This window comes from Silurus meridionalis, chromosome 6 (assembly GCF_014805685.1).
Source record: "Silurus meridionalis isolate SWU-2019-XX chromosome 6, ASM1480568v1, whole genome shotgun sequence".
NCBI classification, from domain to species: Eukaryota; Metazoa; Chordata; class Actinopteri; order Siluriformes; family Siluridae; genus Silurus; species Silurus meridionalis.
In genome coordinates, this window is record NC_060889.1 from 6,787,306 (window position 1) to 6,811,054 (window position 23,749).

General features: G+C 39.2%; 1 protein-coding gene across 1 annotated transcript in view; it reads right to left on the reverse strand.

Annotated features, from left to right (window-relative positions):
- Positions 1–23,401: 23,401 nt before the first annotated feature.
- cop1 (COP1 E3 ubiquitin ligase) overlaps positions 23,402–23,749 on the reverse strand; it is a 16,648-nt gene continuing 16,300 nt past the window's right edge. Inside the window, exon 20 of the mRNA XM_046852268.1 lies at positions 23,402–23,749. This exon is cut by the window's right edge and continues 670 nt beyond it. The gene's annotated coding sequence lies outside the window, so the exon portion shown is untranslated.

Consider the following 23,749-nt stretch of genomic DNA (forward strand, 5'->3'; position numbering starts at 1 on the left):
TGTGAAAAAGCAGATCTGCAGGTTGAATGGCCACACAGTTAAATGTTTTGCGTTTTATCTTAAAGAAAAAGAAAAACCTCTTCTAGGAACATCAGTTATTTAAGGTCCAACCTTGAGCTGTGTGGTTTAGTAGGGCATGAGGCAAGAGTAAGTTGGCATAAGTATTATCCTCCAACAGGAGGACACAATAAGGCAGAAGGCGTAACTGCATAACCCCCATTTGCACAAGTTGCACAAGTCTGATTCTCCCTCTTTCTCTTCTCCAGCATGGGATTGCCTGGCTCTTATGACATTCTTTTCTCATTACTCCTGCAGTGCCTGACAATATGCCTTATCTTTCAGGACCATTGAAGCCTGTTAATTTCCATCTTGCACTCTTTGAACTCATGGACGAAAGAATACAAAAAATGAAAGTCTCATTCCAGCTTTGCAGTGAGTTTATCAGTTAGACAAATGCAAGTTTATTTGCAAGATTTTGTGTGCATGCAAAAGCGAAATAATTCTCTCTTATTTTTTTATCTAAATGCCAACTTAGCATGCCAGAAATGACAGTGCCAATTAATGCCTCTGTCCTTTCAGAGAACATTGAACTCCAGGTACAGAAAAATTTTGGCTTGTGACCCAAAAAATTAAATAAATAAAATCAAAATAATAATTTTATATTATTTACAGTGGAACCCACTTATCTCGACCTCGGTTAACTCGACAACCCTATTAAGTCGACGTTTTTGAAGTGGAACAGCCAAATTTTTGCTTTGTCTAAGCATTTTTTAATCGGTTATGTCGGTTTTATGTCGCCGAACACTAATATCTCGAGCACAAGAGGGGGGGAAATTTGCCATTTAACGTCAGTTATCTCGATCGGCACTGTGCAGCCGCAGAAGAACTCGCGAAAGTGGCGGAAAAATCAAGTCTTACAGATGCTACAGGTGTTGTATTGTATACTGGTGAATCTCTGCTGTTAGTTAGTGCACATACGCCTTTTGTTGTTAAATGTTATGTGATGAACGGTAGGAGAAAGCGGTCGAGAAAGCACCTTCCACGCCGAAGGGGGCGTGGCAGGTGGATTCCTGACAGTTAACAAACATGTACTGTATGTACATTTTTATAGCATGCCTTCATCAAACAAATCGCGGCAACGCTGTTGTGTAAAAAAACCCTCCAAAAACACGTGCATGCACATTCTCATTTATTAACGCACATCATGTACATAAAGAAATTTCAAGCACGTTAATATATTGCCACCATATTGATTTTTGTTTATCTCGATCATCGGTTATCTCGATGCTTTTTGGCAACCCCCTAGGACATCGACATAACCGGGTTCCACTGTATATATATATATATATATATATATATATATATATATATATATATATATATATATATATATATATATACATACAGTGAGGAAAATAAGTATTTGAACACCCTGCTATTTTGCAAGTTCTCCCACTTAGAAATCATGGAGGGGTCTGAAATTGTCATCGTAGGTGCATGTCCACTGTGAGAGATAATCTATAAAAAAAAAATCCAGAAATCAAAATTTATGATTTTTTAACGTTCATGACCTCCAGAATAGACTATTGTAATGCATTACTAGGTGGATGTCCTGCATCATTAATAAACAAGCTTCAGTTAGTTCAGAATGAGGCAGCAACAGTTCTTACAAGGTCAAGAAAATATGATCATATAACCCTAATCTTATCATCCCTGCACTGGCTTCCTGTTAAGTTTCGAATAGATTACAAACTACTACTTCTTACTTATAAAGCCCTAAATGGTTTGGCTCAAATATATCTATCAAGTCTTTTAACACGCTACAATCCGTCACGTTCCCTGAGATCTCAAAACTCTGGACTTTTAGTAGTTCCTAGAATAGCAAAGTCCAATAAAGGCGGTAGATCATTCTCACATTTAGCTCCTAAACTTTGGAATAGTCTTCCTGACAGTGTTCGTGGCTCAGACACACTCTCCCAGTTTAAGTGTAGATTAAAAACGTATATTTTTAGCATAACATATGTCTCACATCATCCCCTTGTTAGTTCTCACTCTCCAGTGTTCTGTATTGTTGAAAGATTTATGATAAAACTCTTGATGTCACCCAAATGAGGATGGGTTCCCCTTTTGAGTCTGGTTCCTCTCAAGGTTTCTTCCTCATAACATCTAAGGGATTTTTTCCTTGCCACAGTTGCCATGGCTGTTGATTTCTGTAAAGCTGCTTTGAGAAAATGTCTGTTGTGAAAAGCGCTATAGAAATAAACTTGACAGGACTTGACTTGACTTGATTGATTAAAAGTGAGTATTTTCTTTATAAGTGAGTTTGTCCCTGATTAAGCAAGCCGGTGGTGACTGTGGCAAGGAAAAACTCCCCAAGATGGCATAAGGAAGAAACCTTGAGAAAAACCAGACTCAAGAGGAAACCCATCGTCATCTGGGTTGCAGCGAACGTCCATTTATAGCAGATATACGATGTTGCGGGGACTGTGATGATGATCAGAAGTGAAATGGAGTCCTGAGTAAATGTATCAGTCTGTTGACATTGACTACAGTCCAGTCCATCCTCAAAGCTTCCGTTCATACTCCGGAATTTCATGATATCACCCAACGCATTGATGAGAAACCGTCCCAAGCTGCACAGAGTGCAATCGAAGAGAACACTATCCAGAGGCAGGCCTGGACGAAGTGGGAAGATCCACGGTAGGGAGATTGGCAGGAACAGTGGTCAATGGAACCTCAGGAGCATGTTTAACTCGACCGAGAGAGAGAGAGAGAGAGAGAGAGAGAGAGAGAGGGAAGAAAAGAGGGTTGACAGGAAACTTAATGCCACTGTGCAGTTTGGACTCCGGCAAGACTTGCTATGGCAGCATAGCTAAAAGGGAGAACCAGAAGGTAACACAGAGATGAGGGATCTCTGGATAAAGGACGACCCACCACACCACCGTCAACAAACCTGAGTGAACGTGTGAAAGTGAGGGGACAACAGCATACAAATATCCCAGTTCACCAAACACTCTATATCCATGATCCCTCCAGATCTCCACCTTTGCCTAAGAAAAAATCTACTGATAAAACGCTTGACTAAATAAATATGTTTCCAACCTCGACTTAAACACTGAGACTGTGTCTGAGTCCCGAACACTGATTGGAAGGCTGTCCCATAACTGTGGGGCTTTATAAGAGAAAGATCTGCCCCCTGATGTAGTCTTCATTATTTGAGGTACCAACAAATAGCCTGCACCTTTTGATCTAAGTAGGCATGGAGGATCATACTGGAACAAAAGTTCATTCAGATACTGCAGTGCGAGACCGTAAAGTGCTTTATATGTCAGTAGTAGTATTTTATAATCAATGCGAGATTTGATTGGGAGCCAGTGAAGACTGATTAAAACAGGGGTGATGTGGTCATATTTTCTAGATCTAGTAAGGACTCTTGCTGCTGCAGTCTAAACTAACTGAAGCTTATTTATGCACATTTTCGAACACCCAGACAGTAAAGCTTTACACTAGTCTAATCTAGATGTAACAAAAGCATAAACTATTTTTTCTGCATCCTGTAACAACATCATATTTCAAATTTTAGCAATATTTCTAAGGTGAAAGAAGGCGATCCTGGTAATATTATTCACGTGAACCTGGAAGGAAAGACTAGGGTCAATAATAACACCAAGGTCTTTGACTGCTGTACTCGCTGAAACAGAAACACCATCCAGAGATGCTACATAATCGGAAAGTTTGCTTCTAGCTGCATGTGGTCCTTGTAAAAGTACTTCCGTCTTATCTTTTGAGCAGAAGAGCAGAAGAAAGTTATCAAGCATCCACTGTCTAATGTCCTTTACACACTCCTCAACATTGTTAAGCTGATCTCTCTCATCTGGCTTTGCTGAAATATACAGCTATAAAGAGATAAGAAGTGGGCCTAAGATAGATACCTGTGGAACACCAAACTTTACCTCAGAGAGTGTGGAGAACTCATCATTTACATCAACAAACTGATAGCGATCAGTCAAGTAAGACCTGAGCCAAGAGAGGGCTATTCCCTTCAGTCTGTCGTTCCTACTGCACACTTCACTGCTGTCACACTGTCCTCATACATGCCACTCTCACATACTTCTCTGACACACCAGACTACCTTATACCACAACTTCTATCTCGGCACCCTGTTGTTCGCTTTCTCTAAATCAACAAACACACAATGCAACTCCTTCTGACCTTCTGTACACTTCTCCATAAACATTCTCAAAGCAAATAATGCATCTGTGGTGCTCTTCCTCAGCATAAAACCATACTGTTGCTCACAGATGGTCACCTCTTCTCTCAGCCTGGCTTCCACTTCTCTTTACCATAACTTAATGGTCAGACTGATCAAATTGATTCCCCTGTAGTTACTGCAGGTCTGCCCGTCTCCGTTGTTTTTAAAAAACGATACCAGCACACTCCTTCTGCATTCCTCAGGCATCCTCTCACCTTCCAGAATCTTGTACAACCTGGTTAAAAACTCCAATGCCATCTCTCCTAAACATCTCCATGCTTCTACCGGTATGTCATCTAGTCCAACCGACTTTTCACTCTTCATCCTCTTAAAAGCTGATCTCACTTTCTCCTTACTAATACTATCCACTTCCTGCTTTACCATCTCCACACCATCCAACCTTCTCTCTTATTTTCCTCATTCATCAGCTGCTGAAAATACTCTCTCTACCTTCTCAACACACTCTCCTCACAAGTCAACACACTCTCCTCACTCTCCTCGAACTTGCAGCACATCCTTCCCAGCTCGGCCCCTTTGCCTGGCCAAATCCCTTTCTCGTTCCTTAGTGTCCAATTTCTCATACAGCTACTCATATGCCTTTCCAATTCTGTTTCTCCCACCTCTTTCTTATTATGCTTTCCTGCACTTCCTCATTCCACCACCACGTGTCTTTGTCTTTCAATCGTTCTTTCCTAGGTACACTCTTCACCACTTCTCTAACTCACTTCAGAATTTTTCCTTCTCCTCCATCACACAAACCACTTGAGGAGCATAAGCACTGATGACATATATCATCACCCCTTTAACTCCCAGCTTCACGTTCATCACACTTTCAGAAACTCTCTCCACCGCCACTACACTATTACTGTACTCTTCCCTCAGGATTACCCCTACACCATTTCTCTTTCCATCCACACCATGGTTTAAAGCCATCTCTAATGTTCCTGGCCTTACTCCCTTTCCAGTACTTCCTTACCTCCACTCTCATCCACTTCCCCTTTTTCTGCTCTCTCTATAGACAAGGTCAAGAAAATGTGACCATATAACCCCAATCTTTTCATCCCTGCACTGGCTTCCTGTTAAGTTTCGAATAGACTTCAAACTACTACTTCTTACTTATAAAGCACTAAATGGTTTGGCTCCCATGTATCTCTCCAGTCTTTTAACATGCTACAATCCGCCACGCTCCTGAGATCTCAAAACTCTGGGCTTCTTGTAGTTCCTAGAATAGCAAAGTCCACGAAAAGGCGGTAGATCATTTTTACAGTTAGCTCCTAAACTCTGGAATAGTCTTCCTGACAGTGTTCAGGGTTCAGACACACTCTCCCAGTTTAAGAGCAGATTAGAAACGTATCATTTTAGCAAGGCCTACACATAACATACGTCTCACATCATAACCTTGTGCTCCAGAATATCTGATTACATGCACATTATCAACTTGTGCTGTTAATATCATGAACAGCAGCTATGCTAATTCCTCTCCACTGCTTCTCTTTCTCTCCCCATCCCGAGGCATCCTGAGGTTGGCCAGCTCCAGTCACGTCCCACCTCATGAAGATTATGGACCTTTGAAGAAGTAGATGACGAACTCGCAAACATCCCGAACCATCTAGAGACGTACCAGTGCCAATTGGATCCCCTACATGTGTGGTTTTGACATTGGACCTCCTGGAGTGTTTAAAGGCTCTGGCATGGAGAAGCTGATGCTGGATCTGTGATGATCACAAATGTTGAGCTCATAAAACTAGGAGCTACTAACCATAATGACTGTATAAGACTGTAGAAAGAACATTACTTATAATCTTATACTCCAGTACTCATGTTAGTTCTCCCTCTCCAGTGTTCTGTATTGTTGAAAGATTTATGATCAAACTCTTGATGTCACCCAAATGAGGATGGGTTCCCCTTTTGAGTCTGGTTCCTCTCAAGGTTTCTTCCTCATTACATCTAAGGGAGTTTTTCTTAGCCACAGTCGCCAAAAAAAAAAAGCGCTATAGAAATAAACTTGACTTCACTTCACATCATCCTCCTCTTCTTCTCCTCCTTCGGCCAACAGTAGACCAATTTCCACCGGTACCCTGTTGGCTAACAATACATGTGGTGGTAGTTGGTAACCCGGGCCTTGAATTTTGAACCCGGTATGAATTTCTTATGCCTGATCCACATATTTGATTTGGCACATGTTTTACGTTGGATGCCCTTCCTAACGCAACCCTTCCCATATATCTGGGCTTGGGACCGGCGCCCAGAGTGCACTGGCTTGTGCAACCCTGATGGCTAATGGCATTACCATTGCTATAAATTTATCATTTAAACATTCAGTACAGAATAATAATAGCTGATTGAATGAGAGGGTGGGCAATGGAGTGGTGCGGTTGCAAGGAGAAGAGGTGGAGAATGTGGAGGAGTTCAGGTACCTGGGGTCAGAGACTTAAAGAAAATAGTGCAGGCAGGGTGGAGAAGTGTGGCAGGACAGATTTGTGATAGAAGGGTATATCAAGAGTGAAAGGGAAAGTTTATAGGACTGTGGTGAGACCTGCTATGTTGTATGGTTTAGAGACAGTGGCATTGACTAAAAGACAGGAGGTGGAGCTGGAGGTAGCAGAGCTGAAGATGTTGAGGTTTTTGTTTTTGATGGACAGGATTAGAAATTAGTTTATTAGAGCGACATCGCATGTAGGACATTTTGGAGACAAAGAGAAGGTGAGGGAGGCGCAATTGAGATGGTTTGGACATGTGCAGAGGAGGGACATGGGGTATATCGGTTGAAGAATGCTGAGGATGGAGCCACCAGGCAGTAGCACAAATTTTTATTTAATTCATATAATAAGGTTTTTATGATATGATGATAATGGTGTACACCCTAGAGCATAAAAATTCCATGACTGTAGACTATTGTGTCAATGGACTAACCACACTGGAAACATAACAACAAAAAGAAAATTAAAACAATTAAAAACTGAACATCTATTTATAAGAATGTTGTACAGCAATTAGAGAGAACACAATAGCTTTAGTGTAATATCACATGCAAGCTTTTTATCTGGCCTCAGTAATGTTTTCTTCTCCGAAAGCTTTTCAGCTCACTCACTAATTCGTGACTGACTCTGGCGTTGCTCATATAACACTTTTAAACAACACTAAATGATGGCCACACCTATATACATTATTTTGAAAAGAAAGAAAGAAAGAAAGAAAGAAAGAAAGAAAGAAAGAAAGAAAGAAAGAAAGAAAGAAAGAAAGAAAGAAAGAAAGAAAGAAAGAAAGAAAGAAGCCAATACAAGGAAACTTTAGGGCTTGATAACTTCTACATAAAAACCTGTAAGGGGTTTTCATAACAATCATACTGTATTCCTATTTATAAATGTTGAATAACTGCCCAAGCAAGTAACTATTTTAGAATTCTTTTAATACTTACCTACAAACAAGTTTCAAACTGGCAAGTGAATCCTTGATTTTTTTACCCTTTCAATATTAAAAATGTGCATGCTGAAATATTTTTTTCTCAGGGGGAGAACTACAGTACATCACAGAGCACATGGTTGCAATGAAGCAACTTTCAGTCTGTAAACCTAGTAAATCTAAACAATGAACCCAATGTTGCTGCTTTAGAAATGTATGCAAGCACTATTCTTCTTGGTGCTGGTACAGGAGGAAGAAATAGTCGGTGTCAAAAGGTACCTCGAATGTTTCTTAGATAGCAGATAGCAGTCCCCCCCTTTGTGTTGACAATTCTGCTGCCACATACATGTTTTGGTCCAGGAAGAGACACTACTAGTAAATTTTGCAGCAAAAACAGCACAGGTAGTGCATGATAGGGGGTTTGTTCTCAATTTGTTTACACTATTAATTTAGAAACTTTCCATTGTTTGCATGCAATTAGATCATTTTGTTGACCAGATTGTCTGACCCCTTTGCAAAAACCCAGAAGGTCAGGCCCATAGTACAATAATCCGTTTACTTTGGATAGTCAGTGGCTTGGACTTTTGGTAGGAGAATGCTGAGTAATTAGCATGAAGGAGGAAAAGAGGAAGGCTAAGGAGGAGGTTTATGGGTGTGGTGAGGAAAGACATGCAGGTAGTTGGTTTAAATATGCAGATGTAGAGGACAGGGGGGTATGGAGTGGATGATCTGCTGTGGCAACCCCTAATGGGAGAAGGCGAAGGAAGAAGAAGAAGAAGAAGAAGAAGAAGAAGAAGAAGAAGACAATGGCTTGGATAGTTTCTAGGCACAGAGGGTCAGTCTTCAATGTCAACAATTATCATGTCTCTAATATTTTAAATGGGGTGGGTTCTGCCCAATTAGAATCACAACAAATCTTTAAAAAAATTTAGTCCATGTAGTATTTCTAATGTCTTTTTTCTAGTGTAGACTGTAGTTCAGCAGTGAGCATCACAAATTGCCTTCTAGATTATTCCACTAATATCATCTGAACTCCAACAAATGTAGCTTCATCCAGCCGTTTGGTATGGTATTTAAAGCCTAATACTATTAGAGTAATGTGCTGGTATACACTGTGTTTTGTTTTGCCTCTTACATAAGAAAGAAATCAGTTGGCTTTGTGCCAAAGACTGGACCTGGAACAGCAGCTTTCACAGTATCCTTTTATCAGTCTGTTGCTTGTTACTTCACCAGGATTAGCATTTGCTCCCATAGTTTAAAATGCTATTGGATTCTATAATCTCAAATCTCTATAACAATTCCATTAGGAGACAGTAACAAGTTTGGCAGTGTACCAGAGATACAATAAACTTATTATTTAGCAAACCATCATATTTGTGTTCTACACAGCACAGACTAATGCTTCATTGGCCTGTACTGCTAATGAGGCAACTCATCTCTGTACTGGAAACTTTTACAAAGTCACAGATAAAGTTCTTTAATGTTCAAAAGAGCTCATTGATAAAACACATACAGTGTAGAATATACCAGGCACCCCCTTGAGCAGATGTGCTACAAAATTGTTTATGTGCTTGTCCAGCCATATTGGGTGGAGAATTGGCCTTTTATTTTACCAAGACGGCACTGACACCAGTCTAACACATTCATTGACACTGATGTGCTATGTCCTTGCTTTCCCCTCTAATTACCAGACTGCTTCAACGACAAGTTCCTATTTAGATGGGCCTCAAGATGCTGTTAGTAATAGTACATCAGGATATATCTCTGTAAATGAGATAAACTCTGTATTAGCTTTTGCCCAATGCCTGATCCTCTAATCTACATTTAACATTTTTAAAGGACTCGCCCTTCTCTTTCTTTGAAACTGATGAGTCAAATCTTCTGCCCATTTCTCTTGCTGCCAGTGCAATCAAGGGGCCTACCTTGTTCTTCCCAGTGTGTTCTGCAGCTATATTTGTTGCTCTCTTTACTCCTTGCTTTCCAGAGGAAAGAGATTAATAGCCAGCATTCTTTCCAATGCCTGTGAGTTGCTGGTTACTAACGGTATTATGCTGCAGATGTTCAGAAGGCAACTAAGCAACTGGGGGCAAAATAGGAGTACTTTATATTTGTTGTAGTGTCTTTCAATTCAGATGAGAAGGTACCGTTTGAATTCAAATGGTTGAAGACTGAGATAGCCATTGCAAAAACTGATTTTGTGTTTTTTAATCATTCCCAAAAGCAGGTTTGACTTTTTATATTGTTGAAACCTTTATCTTGGCTCATGCTTGAATTTATTGGCCAAATGACTTACTCTGTGTTTGCTAGCACTAGAGAATCACCTTGTACAATACAGCCCCAATGCATTACTGATATATTTCTAGTGGCCATCAGATGCTTTTCGCTTTATGCATTCCTCTTGTCATCAAAGATGCTGACGATATGCATGGGAACAAAAAGTTCAGATTTTTTTCTTTGCTTCTTGGTGTGGCAAGAAACATAGCACTTATTTGTTAATTTCTTGGCAAATAGATTTGTCAAAGATAAAACTGTTGAAACTGCAATTATGTAATCTGTGACCAATAATAGCATAAAGCCACCACTCAGTCAACCAGCAAAATTGTTTAAAATTAAACACCATTAATCACTCACTTTAAGGGGCTTGACTAAAGCCCCTTAAAGTGAGTGATTAATGGGTTGCAGGTTGACTGAGTGGTGGCTTTATGATCTTAAACTGAAAAATGAAATTGAAAATTAGACAAAAGCATTTTTATATCTTAGCAAATTCTTGTTTCTTATACAATTTTAAACAATTTTAAGCCAAGCGTGCATTAAATCTTATATATTTTTCATCCACTGCAGATAATGCTAAATCAAACAGGTGCTAGAATTCATTTTGCCATATAAAAAAAATATGTTTGAGGCCTACAGCCACTTCCAATTCAAATCTGAATGTAAATACTTCTGTGAATATATGTTAACAGATGTGGATACAGATGCAGATGTCAGCATTCTCAGCTGTTCCATTATGTTTCAAAACTGGATATGATGTCTTACACAAAACAACATTTTTTTTTTTTTTTTTATGATTTACATCTGGTTGCAGGCAAAATGAAAAATCAACACATGAAAGATAGAACAAGATAAAAGGTTTATGGTCTTAAATGTGTATTCATGTTAAATCAATTTTAGGCATTCTATACATTGATGTATTGGATATAAACACCATAAAGTATGTTACAATTATTTTACTCTGCTATGCAAGGTTCCATAAAGCTAAGTCAGCATTTCACTTGCAGAGCTTGCATATGCAGGTTGTTTCAACTCTACTGCACTTTGTAAAGATAAACATAGGGGTATCACGCCACATGAGGTGTTGTAGCAGAATGAGATGCAGTAGCCTTTTCTTTCCAGCCTGCCAGACACTTTTATTTCTGGTAATTTATGAACTTACATGGAGCTTCATGGAACACTGCACCTAAATTAGACCACTATTTAACATTCATGGCCTTTATCTTGGGAGGATAAACAGTGTGCAAAGAAAATGCCCTGCAATTGTACCCTGAAACACTCACAGACTTGTTAATGGTAAACTGTGCTTTTGGGCTTTTTGACTCGTGGACAAAGGACAAATAGAACAGGATACCAGCCTTGTCAATGTCAATATTTTCAAGTTATTATTGGTTCAGCCCTCCAACACAGTTCAGATTTTTCATGTGGCCCCCTATAGACATTAATTGCCCAGCCCTGGTTTAAACTGTTCTATCATGTTGTGGATGGAAATAAAATGGTGTAGGGGTGATTCTAAAGGAAGAGTACAGTAAGAGTGTAGTGGAGGTGAAGAGAGTTTCTGACAGGATAATGAACATAAAGCTAGAAGTTGAAGGGGTGATGATAAATGTCATCAGTGCTTATGCTCCTCAAGTGGGTTGTGAGATGGAGGAGAAGGAAAAATTCTGGAGTGAGTTAGATGAAGTGGTAGAAGGTGTACCTAGGAAAGAACGAATACATAGTCCACCTGTGTGGACTATGTTCTATGTAGGAGATGCAACCTGAACCTGAGATTGAGACTGTAAGGTGTTGGCAACGGAGAGTGTTGCTAGACAGCACCAGGTAGTTGTTTGTAGGATGGCTTTGAAAATGAAGAAGAACAGGAGGAGAGTAGGAAAGTAGCATAAGACGGTAGAAACTGAAGGAGGAAGATTGTAGTGTAAGGTTCAGTAAAGAGGTCAGACAGGGGTAACTAAAAGACAGGAGGTGGAGCTGGAGGTGGCAGAGCTGAAGCTGTTGAGATGTTTATTGGGAGTGATGAGGATCGACAGGATTAGAAACAAGCTTATTAGAGGGCATGTGCAGAGGAAGGCTAATGTAATAATATAAAAGTAGTAATAACCTTAGCACAAATCAAGAATCTGTTTAATTGTAAATTGTAAGTAGAGCAAAAATATGCATTGCTTCAACATAGGCCTTAGGTTTCCATTTTCAATTATTTAAAACATGAAATTGTAAAATGAAATTTAAAATGTAATTGAAAACTAATAATGGCACAGCATTAGTATGGTTCAGCATATAACAAGCGCATCTGTGCTATGGAATACAAAATAATTAAACATAGCTGCTTGTTTGTGTATTGTGTCCAGGTTGGCAGTTGTTTTGACTGAAACTACCGTTTAAGAACCGCACAAAAAGAAACTGAAACGAGCACAAAGCATGTTGGCATTAGAAAAGCGACAGTGTGTGGGTCTTAGGAATAAAGCTGTTTACTGTATAAAATTCACACAGCTGTCTAAAGCTCAAACATGTTTCTGAATTCTTGCTAACTTTTGCATTGTGCTGATGCCACATGATTTGCATACAATATAACTGCATAAATGTGCAGGTGGGCAATGTGTAGAAAGTGGACAGTGAGTGTATGAACAGTGGTGTATACTGCAAGAATACTGCATCTCTCTGCTAGCAGGTCTTCCCCTGAACACTATTCGTCCAATGCAAATGATCCAAAATGCAGCTGCACGACTTGTGAACTTTGAAGTTCTTCCACACCACCCCACTGCTGCGCTCTCTTCACTGGCTTCCAGTAGCTGCACGTATCAGATTCAAAACACTGATGCTTGCCTACAAGGTCAAAAATTGACCAATACCATCTTACCTCAGAGACCTCATCACATCTCGCACTGCACCACGCTGTCTGAGATCCTCCAGCACTGTTTGACTGGTACCACCTTCTCTTAGAATGAGAGGTAAGTATACTTCAAAGCTCTTCTCTGTTCTGGCAACGAGGTGGTGGAATGAACTTCCCCTAGATGTCCGTACAGCAGAGTCCCTGACTATCTTCAAGCGATGATTGAAGACTTACCTCTTCCTGAAACACTTAAATTAGCACTTTCCAAGTTTGCTTTGTAGAATTCAAGAGTTATATTTATATTAAGTTTGTAATGTAAATGTAAATGTAAATGATGGTGTGAAAAAGTGTTTGGCCTCTTACTGATTTCTTATTTTTTTGCATGTTTGTCACACTGTAATGTTTCAGATTATTAAACGACAGTGGAACCCACTTATCTCGACTTTGGTTAACTCGCCAACCCTATTAAGTCGACGTTTTTGAAGTGGAACCGCCAAATTCTCGCTATGTCTTAGCATTTTTTAATCGGGTATGTCGATTTTTTATGTCGCCAAACCCTGATATCTCGAGCACAAGGGGGGGCAAATTTGCCACTTAACATCGGTTATGTCAGGAATCCCCCTGCCACACCCCCTTCGGTGGCGGCATTCCCCGAAGCACCCTGCTTCTTCTCCACGGAGCTCCTCGCAGTCATGCTGATCACACACACCTGGACTCTCATTCACTCACTCATCCCATCTCCTATATAAGCCCCTCACCTCCACACACTCGCGGTCCGTTATTGTTTGTGCATGATCGTATGTGTTGGTTCATGGCAGTCTGTGTAATCGCGTACACATATCCCGCTAAGTACCCTTCTTCTCTGACTCCGCATTCTCTCAACGGCACCCCGGATTACCCCGATCCTGCTGTTTTCCATGTTCACGCTGTCTGCACCACGTTTATCCGTTGCTGCCTAGCGCTGTGCTTTCCATAGCGCGGATTCATGGATTCTCTACACAAACTGTCTCTGCTTTCACAGAACTTTGTGGACCACGCTCCCGGAGCGCACCACTGGATATTACTGCTTCAGTATTGTATTGGTGGATTATCTCCTGAGTATTCTCAATAAACTTTGTTTGCGTTTACTTCGGCTTCCGCCTCCTTATCCGCATTACAGGTTATCTCGATCCGCATGACCAATCAAACAAAATTTCGGCAACGCTGTTGTGTAAAACCTCCAAAAACACGTGCATGCACATTCTCATTTAATAACGCACATCATGTACATAAAGAAATTTCAAGCGTGTTAATATATTGCCGCCATATTGGTTTCCGTTTATCTCGATCATCAGTTATCTCGACGCTTTTTGGCGTCCCCTAGGCCGGCGACATAATGTACTTGAAATATTGTAAATTAAATAACTGTAAAAAATAACACCAGTGAATACAACTTGCAGTTTTTAAATGAAGGTTTTTATTATTGAGGGAAAACAAAATCCAAAACTACATGGTCCTGTGTGATAAAGTGTAATAACTGGTTGGGCCACCCTTAGCAGCAACAACTGCAATCAAGCGTTTGACACAGAGGTTTGACACAGAGTTTTCACACAGGGCCATGTAGTTTTGGATTTTGTTTTCCCTCAATAATAAAAACCTTGATTTAAAAACTGCATGTTGTTTTCACTTGTGTTATCTCTTAATAATATTTAAATTAGTTTGATGATCCGAAACATTCAAGTGTGACAAACATGCAATAAAATAAGAAATCAGGATTTTTTCACACCACTGTATGTTGGCTGTGATCATCTGTTTGAAAATCATTGCTTGTAAGCAATCAACTGCCTGCAAGTTCCACATTTACCAGGAGAAATTGCTGATAATGTGCTGATCTGTTTAGATGTGGATCCTAACATTACAGTCATATTTAGCAGAGGCAGGGAGTGAGGAATCTTTAAGTCTCAGTGGGATCATAATGCAGAAATGCAGCAGTGATGAATTTAATAGGACACTTGGTTACTATCAGCTTGTGGAACACAGTTTAAAAGCCTTAAACTGGCAACCCTGAAAGCAACCTTTGTTTTGGGTTCTGAAAGAAAATGTTGCCTTGGATAAAAGCTGCTATTACGCATCAAAAATGAATGATAACATTTTTGAGCAAAAAATATGTGGAATTTTTTGTTATTACATCATAGTGCTTTTGTACAGGACTGTATAGTAACAAACACATTTTGCAAGATGAAGAAAGATGCATTTAGATATTTTGTAACTGCCTGCTTAGGAATGCAGCTGTTCAAAGAAGGTTATTATTTTGTTAATATTTTTGGAAATAAAACCAACTATATTTGTTAGACAGATATAGACTAAACAATTGTGTAAGAAATATTAAAAAAACTGTTTTGTTTAATTATTATGTTGCTCGTATTTCTTGCACTGTAGTTTTTTATACAATCATGTGAAAAATTTAAATACACCCTTTATGAATTCTATGTTTTTACTTTTCAGGACATAATAAAAATCATCAAGTCCTTATAAGGGCTTAAAATTAGGTCATTTTAACCTCAGGTAAACAACAACTCATGACATATTACACATCATTATTAATTATTTACAAAAATCTAAACAAAATGGAGTAAACGTGTGAAAAAACTACACCCTTATTGCTTCCATAGGATTGAAGAGGCTAAGTAGTGGCTAGGCACTGCTAATTAAATGTCTCTTATTAACTGATCATGAACCAACAAGTGTGACGACCTCTATTAAAGTTTAAGTTTTAGCAGTTTGCTATTCTTAGTTAATATGTTAAATGTGAAAGTTCATGTCAGTACAATAAAAAAAGACTGATGGCTTGTTTGGAAGGGCTTCCAGGAGAAAGCTTCTCTCTAAAAAAAACGTTTGGCCATAATGCATATCACCACAGTTGGCACAGCATATCAAAACAAACACCAACTGATGAGTATGTGGCAGACGGGTGATGATGATGATTTGGGCTTGTTTTGCAGCTACAGGGCATGGGAACCTTGCAGACATGGAATTATCCATAGAGTTCAATAACTAAGGCTTGAACAAAGATAGGGCATGCAAAAAGACAAAGATCCCAAGCTCTGTACTGAAGAAGAGAGGGACTGTCCGGCTTGTTATCAGTGCTCAGTTCAAAAGCCTGCATCTCTGATGGTGCATTAGTGCCTATGGAATGGGCAGCTTGCACATTTGGAGAGGCATCATCAGTGATGAAAGGTTTAACAGCAAGGTTTAAGAGCAATACAGTATGTGTTTCCATCCAAACCAGGTTATTTTTTTTCAGGAAAAGGCTGCAATACTGCATCTATTACAACAGCATGGCATTGTGTATAGATGCTTAACTAATCTGTTTGTAGTCCAGACCTTTCATCAATTGAAAACATTGACCGTGTTTATTTTTTTTATGACACATTGCAGCCTTATAAATTGCCTTTTTTTTTTCTTAAAATGTTATATTTATTTCGTTTAAATAATTACTTTTTTCATGTTCTATTGTTAATAAAATGTGGGTAAGTGAGATCTGAAAATCATTATATTAATGCTGTTATAGGCTGAGGGAAGACTGACAATGTGTTAAACAATAAAATTGACAAACAAAAAGGTCATGGCAGCAATGCAACATAATACAAACATGACTCCATACATACCAATGAAAAGGCATTATTTCTCTTCCTAATAAGTCATATTCCTCCAACAATATATGCTACATATGCAATATATTATATCCAAAAATATGCTATTTAAATGTGGCCACTATACAAATAAAATCAATATGTGCTTGTTGAACATTCCAGGACCACTACCAACAGTCTGGATGAGTACAAAGAGGTTGTAGGATCTTTTATAAGCTTCTGTTTACAGCTGTATACCATCATACACCAGGGTGAGTTACAACAATGACAAACCTTGGTTCACAGCGAGACTCAGACATCTTAAGTCAAGTCAAGTAGCTTTTATTGTCATTTCAACTCTATATAGCTGACGCAGTGCACAGTGAAATGAGACAATGTTTCTCCAGAACCCTGGTGCTACATAAAACAGCATAAAACAACATAAAGCTACATAATAGAACACATAGCTAAAGACTAAGGTGTGTCTTCACCACATAAAGTGCAAAAGTGCAGACAAAAGACACTCAAAAGATAACAAAAGACAGTGTAGGACAAATGCACAAAACACAAAATAATGTCGCCAGTAAACCTACTGTGTATTATACAGTACAGTGTGCAAAGGGGGACTGGATACAGGAGTGTACTTATAAATAAACACAGTCAAATGGATGTGCAAAAAAACTGCATGTAAACAATTATGTCATAATAAAAAAATATAATATAAGTGGTGCTGAAGACATGGATGTGTAAAATGAGTATGTGTGTGTTTCAGTTCAGTTTTGTAGCAGCTCAGTACAAAGAGTTTAGTTCTATGTGTTGAGAAGCCTGATGGCTTGAGGGAAAAAAATGCTATCTGCATTTAGACCCTCTGGATGTGACGGCCCAAATGCTTTGGAACCGCTTCCCTGATGGTAGGAGAGTGGAAAGTGTGTGTGAGGGGTGTGTGGAGTCGTCCACAATGCTGTTGACTTTGCAGATGCAGCGTGTAAATGTGTGATAGAGGGGAGAGATGCTATGGCTGGAGAAGGAAGTTGCATTTTGAAGTGGGGACAACCTGAGTCCCAGACTCAGCCTGAATGAGTATTACTGTCACTTTGAAAGGTAATAGGACATCTCTAATATCATCCCACGCAACATCACACATCAGCTTCAGCCCATCGGCTTCACCACCCCCTCCCCAGCAGGGACTGGAGCCTTTGCACAGCTGCACAACTCATCACCCACTCCCCTTTCTCCCCATCACAAGAATGACTCTCTCCATCCAGGACCAGACTCTGCCCCCCCCCAACTTGAAGTACTATGCTGATCAGCTTTCTCCAGTGTTTTCACTAGCATCCTGGTTCAGAGAAAAAAAAAAAACGTAGGATTACAGGACTTAATGACTACAGGCCCATCACTTTGACATCTGTATTAATCAAGTACTTTCCCACTCCTGGACCCCCTACAGTTTGCCTACAGAGCAAACAGGTCTGTAGATGATGTTAACTTGGCCCTCCACTTCATATTTCAGACTCCCCAGGAAACTACACCAGGATCCTGTATGTGAATTTTAAATGTGCCTTTAACACAATCATCCCCACTTTGCTACAGGACAGGATCTCCCAGCTATGGGTACCTGATTCAAACTGAATCACAGACTTCCTGTGTGACAGGAGACAACACATGAAAAAAGGAAGTGAGGAAGAAACCTTGAGTTGGGTTCAACCACAAAAGGGAACCCATCTTCATCTGGGTGGAACCAAATGTCCATACATTACAGTTCCATCATTGAATGCAATGATTAAATTGCAACCTGTGGTCCTGAGCAATTGTATTAAAGTGTTGATATTAATTACAATCCAAATCCATCCTTTAAAGTTATTGAACCAACATATTTGGGAAATATTGTAGTGTTAATGTCTTTATCTTTATTTATTACTTTATTTTATTTTCATGGGGTAACGGTAGTTGGTGGTTAAGGCATTGGACTTTCAATCCGAAGGTCATGAGTTCAAATCCCAGCCACACCAAGTTGCCACTTCTGCGCCCCCGAGCCAGGCCCTTTACCCCATATCTGCTTAGTTGTAGGAATTAGATAAATGGAAGTCGCTCTGGATAAGGGCATCTGCGAAATGCCATAAATGTAAATAACTAAATCTTTGTACAAACCCGATTCCAAAAAAGGTTGGACACTGAACAAATTGTGAATAAAAACAGAATGCAATGTGGAAGTTTCAAATTTCAATATTTTTTTTAGCATACAACATAGATGACATATCAAATGTTTAAACTGAGAAAATATATATATAATTTTATAATTTTAAGGGAAAAATACGTTGATTTTTAATTTCATGGCATCAACACATTTCAAAAAAGTTGGGACAAGGCCATGTTTGCCACAGTGTGGTATTGCCTTTTCTTTTTATAACAGTCTGCAAACATCTGGGGACTGAGGAGACAAGTTGCTCAAGTTTAGGAATAGGAATGTTGTCCCATTCTTGTCTAATACAGGCTTCTAGTTGCTCAAATGTATTAGGTCTTCTTTGTCACATCTTCCTCTTTATGATGCGCCAAATGTTTTCTATAAGTGAAAGATCTGGACTGCAGGCTGGCCATTTCACTACCTGGATCCTTCTACTATGCAGCCATAATGTTGTAATTGATCCAGTATGTGTTCTGGCATTGTCATGTTGGAAAATGCAAGGTCTTCCCTGAAAGAGACGAGGTCTGGATGGGAGCATATGCTGTACTAGAACTAGAAATATGTTGTTCTAGAAACCTTTTAGCATTGATGGTGCCTTTCCAGATTTGTAAGCTGCCCAGGCCACACGCACTCATGCAACCCCATACCAGCAGAGATGCAGGCTTTAGAACTGAGTGCTGATAGAAACTTGGGTTTTCCTTATCATCTTTAGTCCAGATGACATGGCGTTCCAGTTTTCCAAAAAGAACTGCAAATTTTTATTCGTTTGACCACAGAACAGTTTTCCACTTTGCCACAGTCCATTTTAAATGAGCCTTGGCCCAGAGAAAATTCCTGCGCTTCTGGATCATGTTTAGATATGGCTTCTTTTTTGACCTATAGAGTTTTAGCCGGCAACAGCGAATGGCACGGTGGATTGTGTTCACCGACAATGTTTTCTTGAAGTATTCCTGAGCCCATGTTGTGAATTCCATTACAGTAGCATTCCTGTATGTGATGCAGTGCCGTCTAAGGGCCCGAAGATGATGGGCATCCAGTATGCTTTTCTGGCCTCGACCCTTACGCACAGAGATTGTTCCAGATTCTCTAAATCTTTGGATGATATTATGCACTGTAGATGACGATAGCTTCAAACTCTTTGCAATTTCTCCCTTAGAAACTCCTTTCTGATATTGCTCCGCTATTTTTTGCCGCAGCATTGGGGAAATTGGTGATCCTCTGCCCATCTTGACTTCTGAGAGACATGGCCTCTTATTGCTACCTGTCCCAACTTTTTTGGAATGTGTAGCTCTCATGAAATCCAAAATGAGCCTATATTTGGCATGACATTTCAAAATGTCTCACTTTCAACATTTGATATGTTATCTATATTCTATTGTAAATAAAATATAAGTTTGAGATTTGTAAATTATTGCGTTCCTTTTTTCTTCACAATTTGTAGTGTCCCAAAATTTTTGGAATCAGGTTTGTACACTCAACCCATAATACTTGGCAATAAAGGTGATTCTAACTTAGTCCCTCCTTTTACTGTTATAAAATCATCCACCCTTATGAACAGGATTTCCACTAGATTTTTAAAGCACATACGTGGAGATGTGTGTTCACTCAGCCACAGAAGCATTAGCAAGGTCAGACACTGATGTTAGGTGAAGAGGTGGGGGTGCAATCAGCGTTCTGCTTCAAAGGTGTTTACTTGGGTTGAGGTCAGGTCTCTGTGCACGACACTCAAGTTCTTCCATTTTAGTCTTAGCAATTCATGTCTTCATGTTCTCCAGCAGTGAACTCAAACACATCCACCGAGTAATAGCTAGAAAACACTGATCACTTTACAATATCAAACATTCCCAGACTTTTACCTACATTTAATTCACAGTCCTGATCTTATGGTCTCAGAATGGTTACACATAATAGAATAATAGTATTTTTAACAAATGTATATATCACTATATATCACTATATATATATATATATATATATATATATATATATATATATATATATATATATATATATATATAAAATATTATAATTTAATTATATTATAAATATGTTATAATTAATATATATTTCCAGCTCAATTATCTAATAGAGGAACAGCTGCACAGTTTGTCAGAGCAGGTCTCATATACACTGCTGGTTGTTCTGAAAACATTTCCCTAGATAACAGATGTCCAAACAAATCATGAGACACTCTCACATTTTAGAGCCAGTAGCTGTCAAGTAGTTACAGTAGATTCTATGAAACCTTGAAATAAAATGTAACTGCTTTCTATCCTTTATCTTGGTGAATAGCACAAAACTATTTCTTTACCACAAGCACATCAATGGGAAATTAATTAATCTCAAATACAGATGTTTGCTTTGTATTTTTGGGCATTTAGGGACTATGTAGTAATTGCCAGGCAATGTTGCTTACAATATTCACAATCACAGGATGTGTTAAAAAACTGCAACTTTAGCTTTCGTATCGTATCGTATGTGAAAAAGGCCAGCAAACTGACTTCATACTGCCACCTTCTGGCAAAACGACATGAAGCGCATGCGTCACATGCTCTGGACACCTTGACAGAAGACTCGTCAACAAACCGTTTATCCTGATGTCATGAATACATGTTTGATGCATCCATGAAGATCTCACCAGAAATCAATCTCTCTCTCTCTCTCTCTCTCTCTCTCTCTCTCTAAAAATCTACACACACACACACACACACACACACACACACACACACACACACACACACACAGTGGGTACAGAAAGTATTCAGACCCCCTTAAATTCTTCACTCTTCACTCTTTGCAGCCATTGGCTAAACTCATTTAAGTTCATTTCTTTTCCTCATTAATGTACACATAGCACCCCATATTGACAGAAAAACACAGAATTGTTGACATTTTTGCAGATTTATTAAAAAAGAAAAACTGAAATATAACATGGTTCTAAGTATTCCAGATCCTTTGCTCAGTATTTAGTAGAAGCACCCTTTTGATCTAATACAGCCATGAGTCTTTTTGGGAAAGATGCAACAAGTTTTTCACACCTGGATTGGGGATCCTCTCCAGTTCTGTCAGGTTGGATGGTAAACATTGGTGGACAACCCTTTTTAGGTCTCTCCAGAGATGCTCAATTGGGTTTAAGTCAGGACTCTGGCTGGGCCATTCAAGAACAGTCACGGAGTTGTTGTGAAGCCACTCCTTCATTATTTTAGCTGTGTGCTTAGGGACATTGTCTTGTTGGAAGGTAAACCTTCAGCCCAGTCTGAGGTCCAGAGCACTCTGGAGAAGGTTTGCATCCAGGATATCCCTGTACTTGGCCGCATTCATCTTTCCCTCGATTGCAACTAGTCATCCTGTCCCTGCAGCTGAAAAACACCCCCACAGCATGATGCTGCCACCACCATGCTTCACTGTTGGGACTGTATTGGACAGGTGGTGAGCAGTGCCTGGTTTTCTCCATACATACCACATAGAATTAAGGCCAAAAAGTTTTATCTTGGTCTCATCAGACCAGAGAATTTTATTTCTCACCATCTTGGAGTCCTTCAGGTGTTTTTTAGTCCATGCGGGCTTTCATGTGTCTTGCACTGAGGAGAGGCTTCTGTCGGGCCACTCTGCCATAAAGCCCCGACTGGTGGAGGGCTGCAGTGATGGTTGACTTTCTACAACTTTCTCCCATCTCCCGACTGCATCTCTGGAGCTCAGCCACAGTGATCTTTAGGTTCTTCTTTACCTCTCTCACCAAGGCTCTTCTCCCCCGCTAGCTGAGTTTGGCCGGTTGGCCAGCTCTAGGAAGGGTTCTGGTCGTCCCAAACATCTTCCATTTGAGGATTATGGAGGCCACTGTGCTCTTAGGAACCTTAAGTGCAGCAAAAATTTTTTTGTAACCGTGGCCAGATCTGTGCCTTGCCACAATTCGGTCTCTGAGCTCTTCAGGCAGTTCCTTTGACCTCATGATTCTTATTTGCTCTGACATGCATTGTGATCTGTAAGGTCTTATTTAGACAGGTGTGTGGCTTTCCTAATCAAGTTCAATCAGTATAATCAAACACAGCTGGACTCAAAGTTGTAGAAACATCTCAAGGATGATCAGAAGAAATGGATAGCACATGAGTTAAATATATGAGTGTCACAGCAAAGAGTCTGAATACTTAGGCCCATGTGATATTTCAGTTTTTCTAATAAATCTGCAAAAATGTCAACAATTCTGTTTTTCTGTCAATATGGGGTGCTATGTGTACATTGAGGAAAAGAAATGAACTTGAATGATTTTAGCAAATGGCTGCAATATAACGAGTGAAGAATTTAAGGGGGTCTGAATACTTTCCATACCCACTGTATGTACATACATGAACACACACACACACACACACACACACACACACACACACACACACACACACACACACACACACACACACACACTTCCAGCTAACATTGTTCCATTTGAATTTCTACACATTTACAGGCATCACTATTGATTCATTTTCATTAAACCAATATAAGCATTATTATTATTATTATTATTTTTTTTTTTAATTATATGTTTAATGTTTTTCTCTCTTTAATATGACCCTACTTCAGTCATTCACTACACACAGCATGACTTACAAAGTATTTAAAGTCTTACTGAAAGGATAACTAATATATTCTAGACATTTCTCACCCTGGGTAACACTGTGGTTTGTTTTTAAATTCCACATAGACATTTACACTAATGATACTTTGACAGTACTTGGTAATTGAAGAAAAAAATAAGACAAATATTTCTCTGCAAAGACAAGTATGAGCAAAAAATTTTTTTACCTAAAGTCTAGGTCTAACCAAACTGGAGGACAAAAATCTAAACAATGCACAGATGCAAAGAAAATCATTTATTCATTCAGATGAATAGGTTAAAATCATAGAATGGGTACACAAAAGAGGGAATTACTGGGATGCAACAGAAGTCCAAGCTCCAAAAAACCTACACTCTATAATTGGTTGTGAAGTTCACAATGTTTCTATAAATTATAAAAATAAATAATACTTGTACAGAAATGTAATGATAAAAAGAGCAGCAGTGTTTTTGGGTGGTCATTAAATAATCCCAATAGAGAATACATAGTGTCATCATAACGTCTTATTCATCCCTCAGTTAGACAAAATATGTCCACAAGGGGGAAAAAGAATAAGAAAGTCATGGCAACTAATGACTAGGTTAAAAA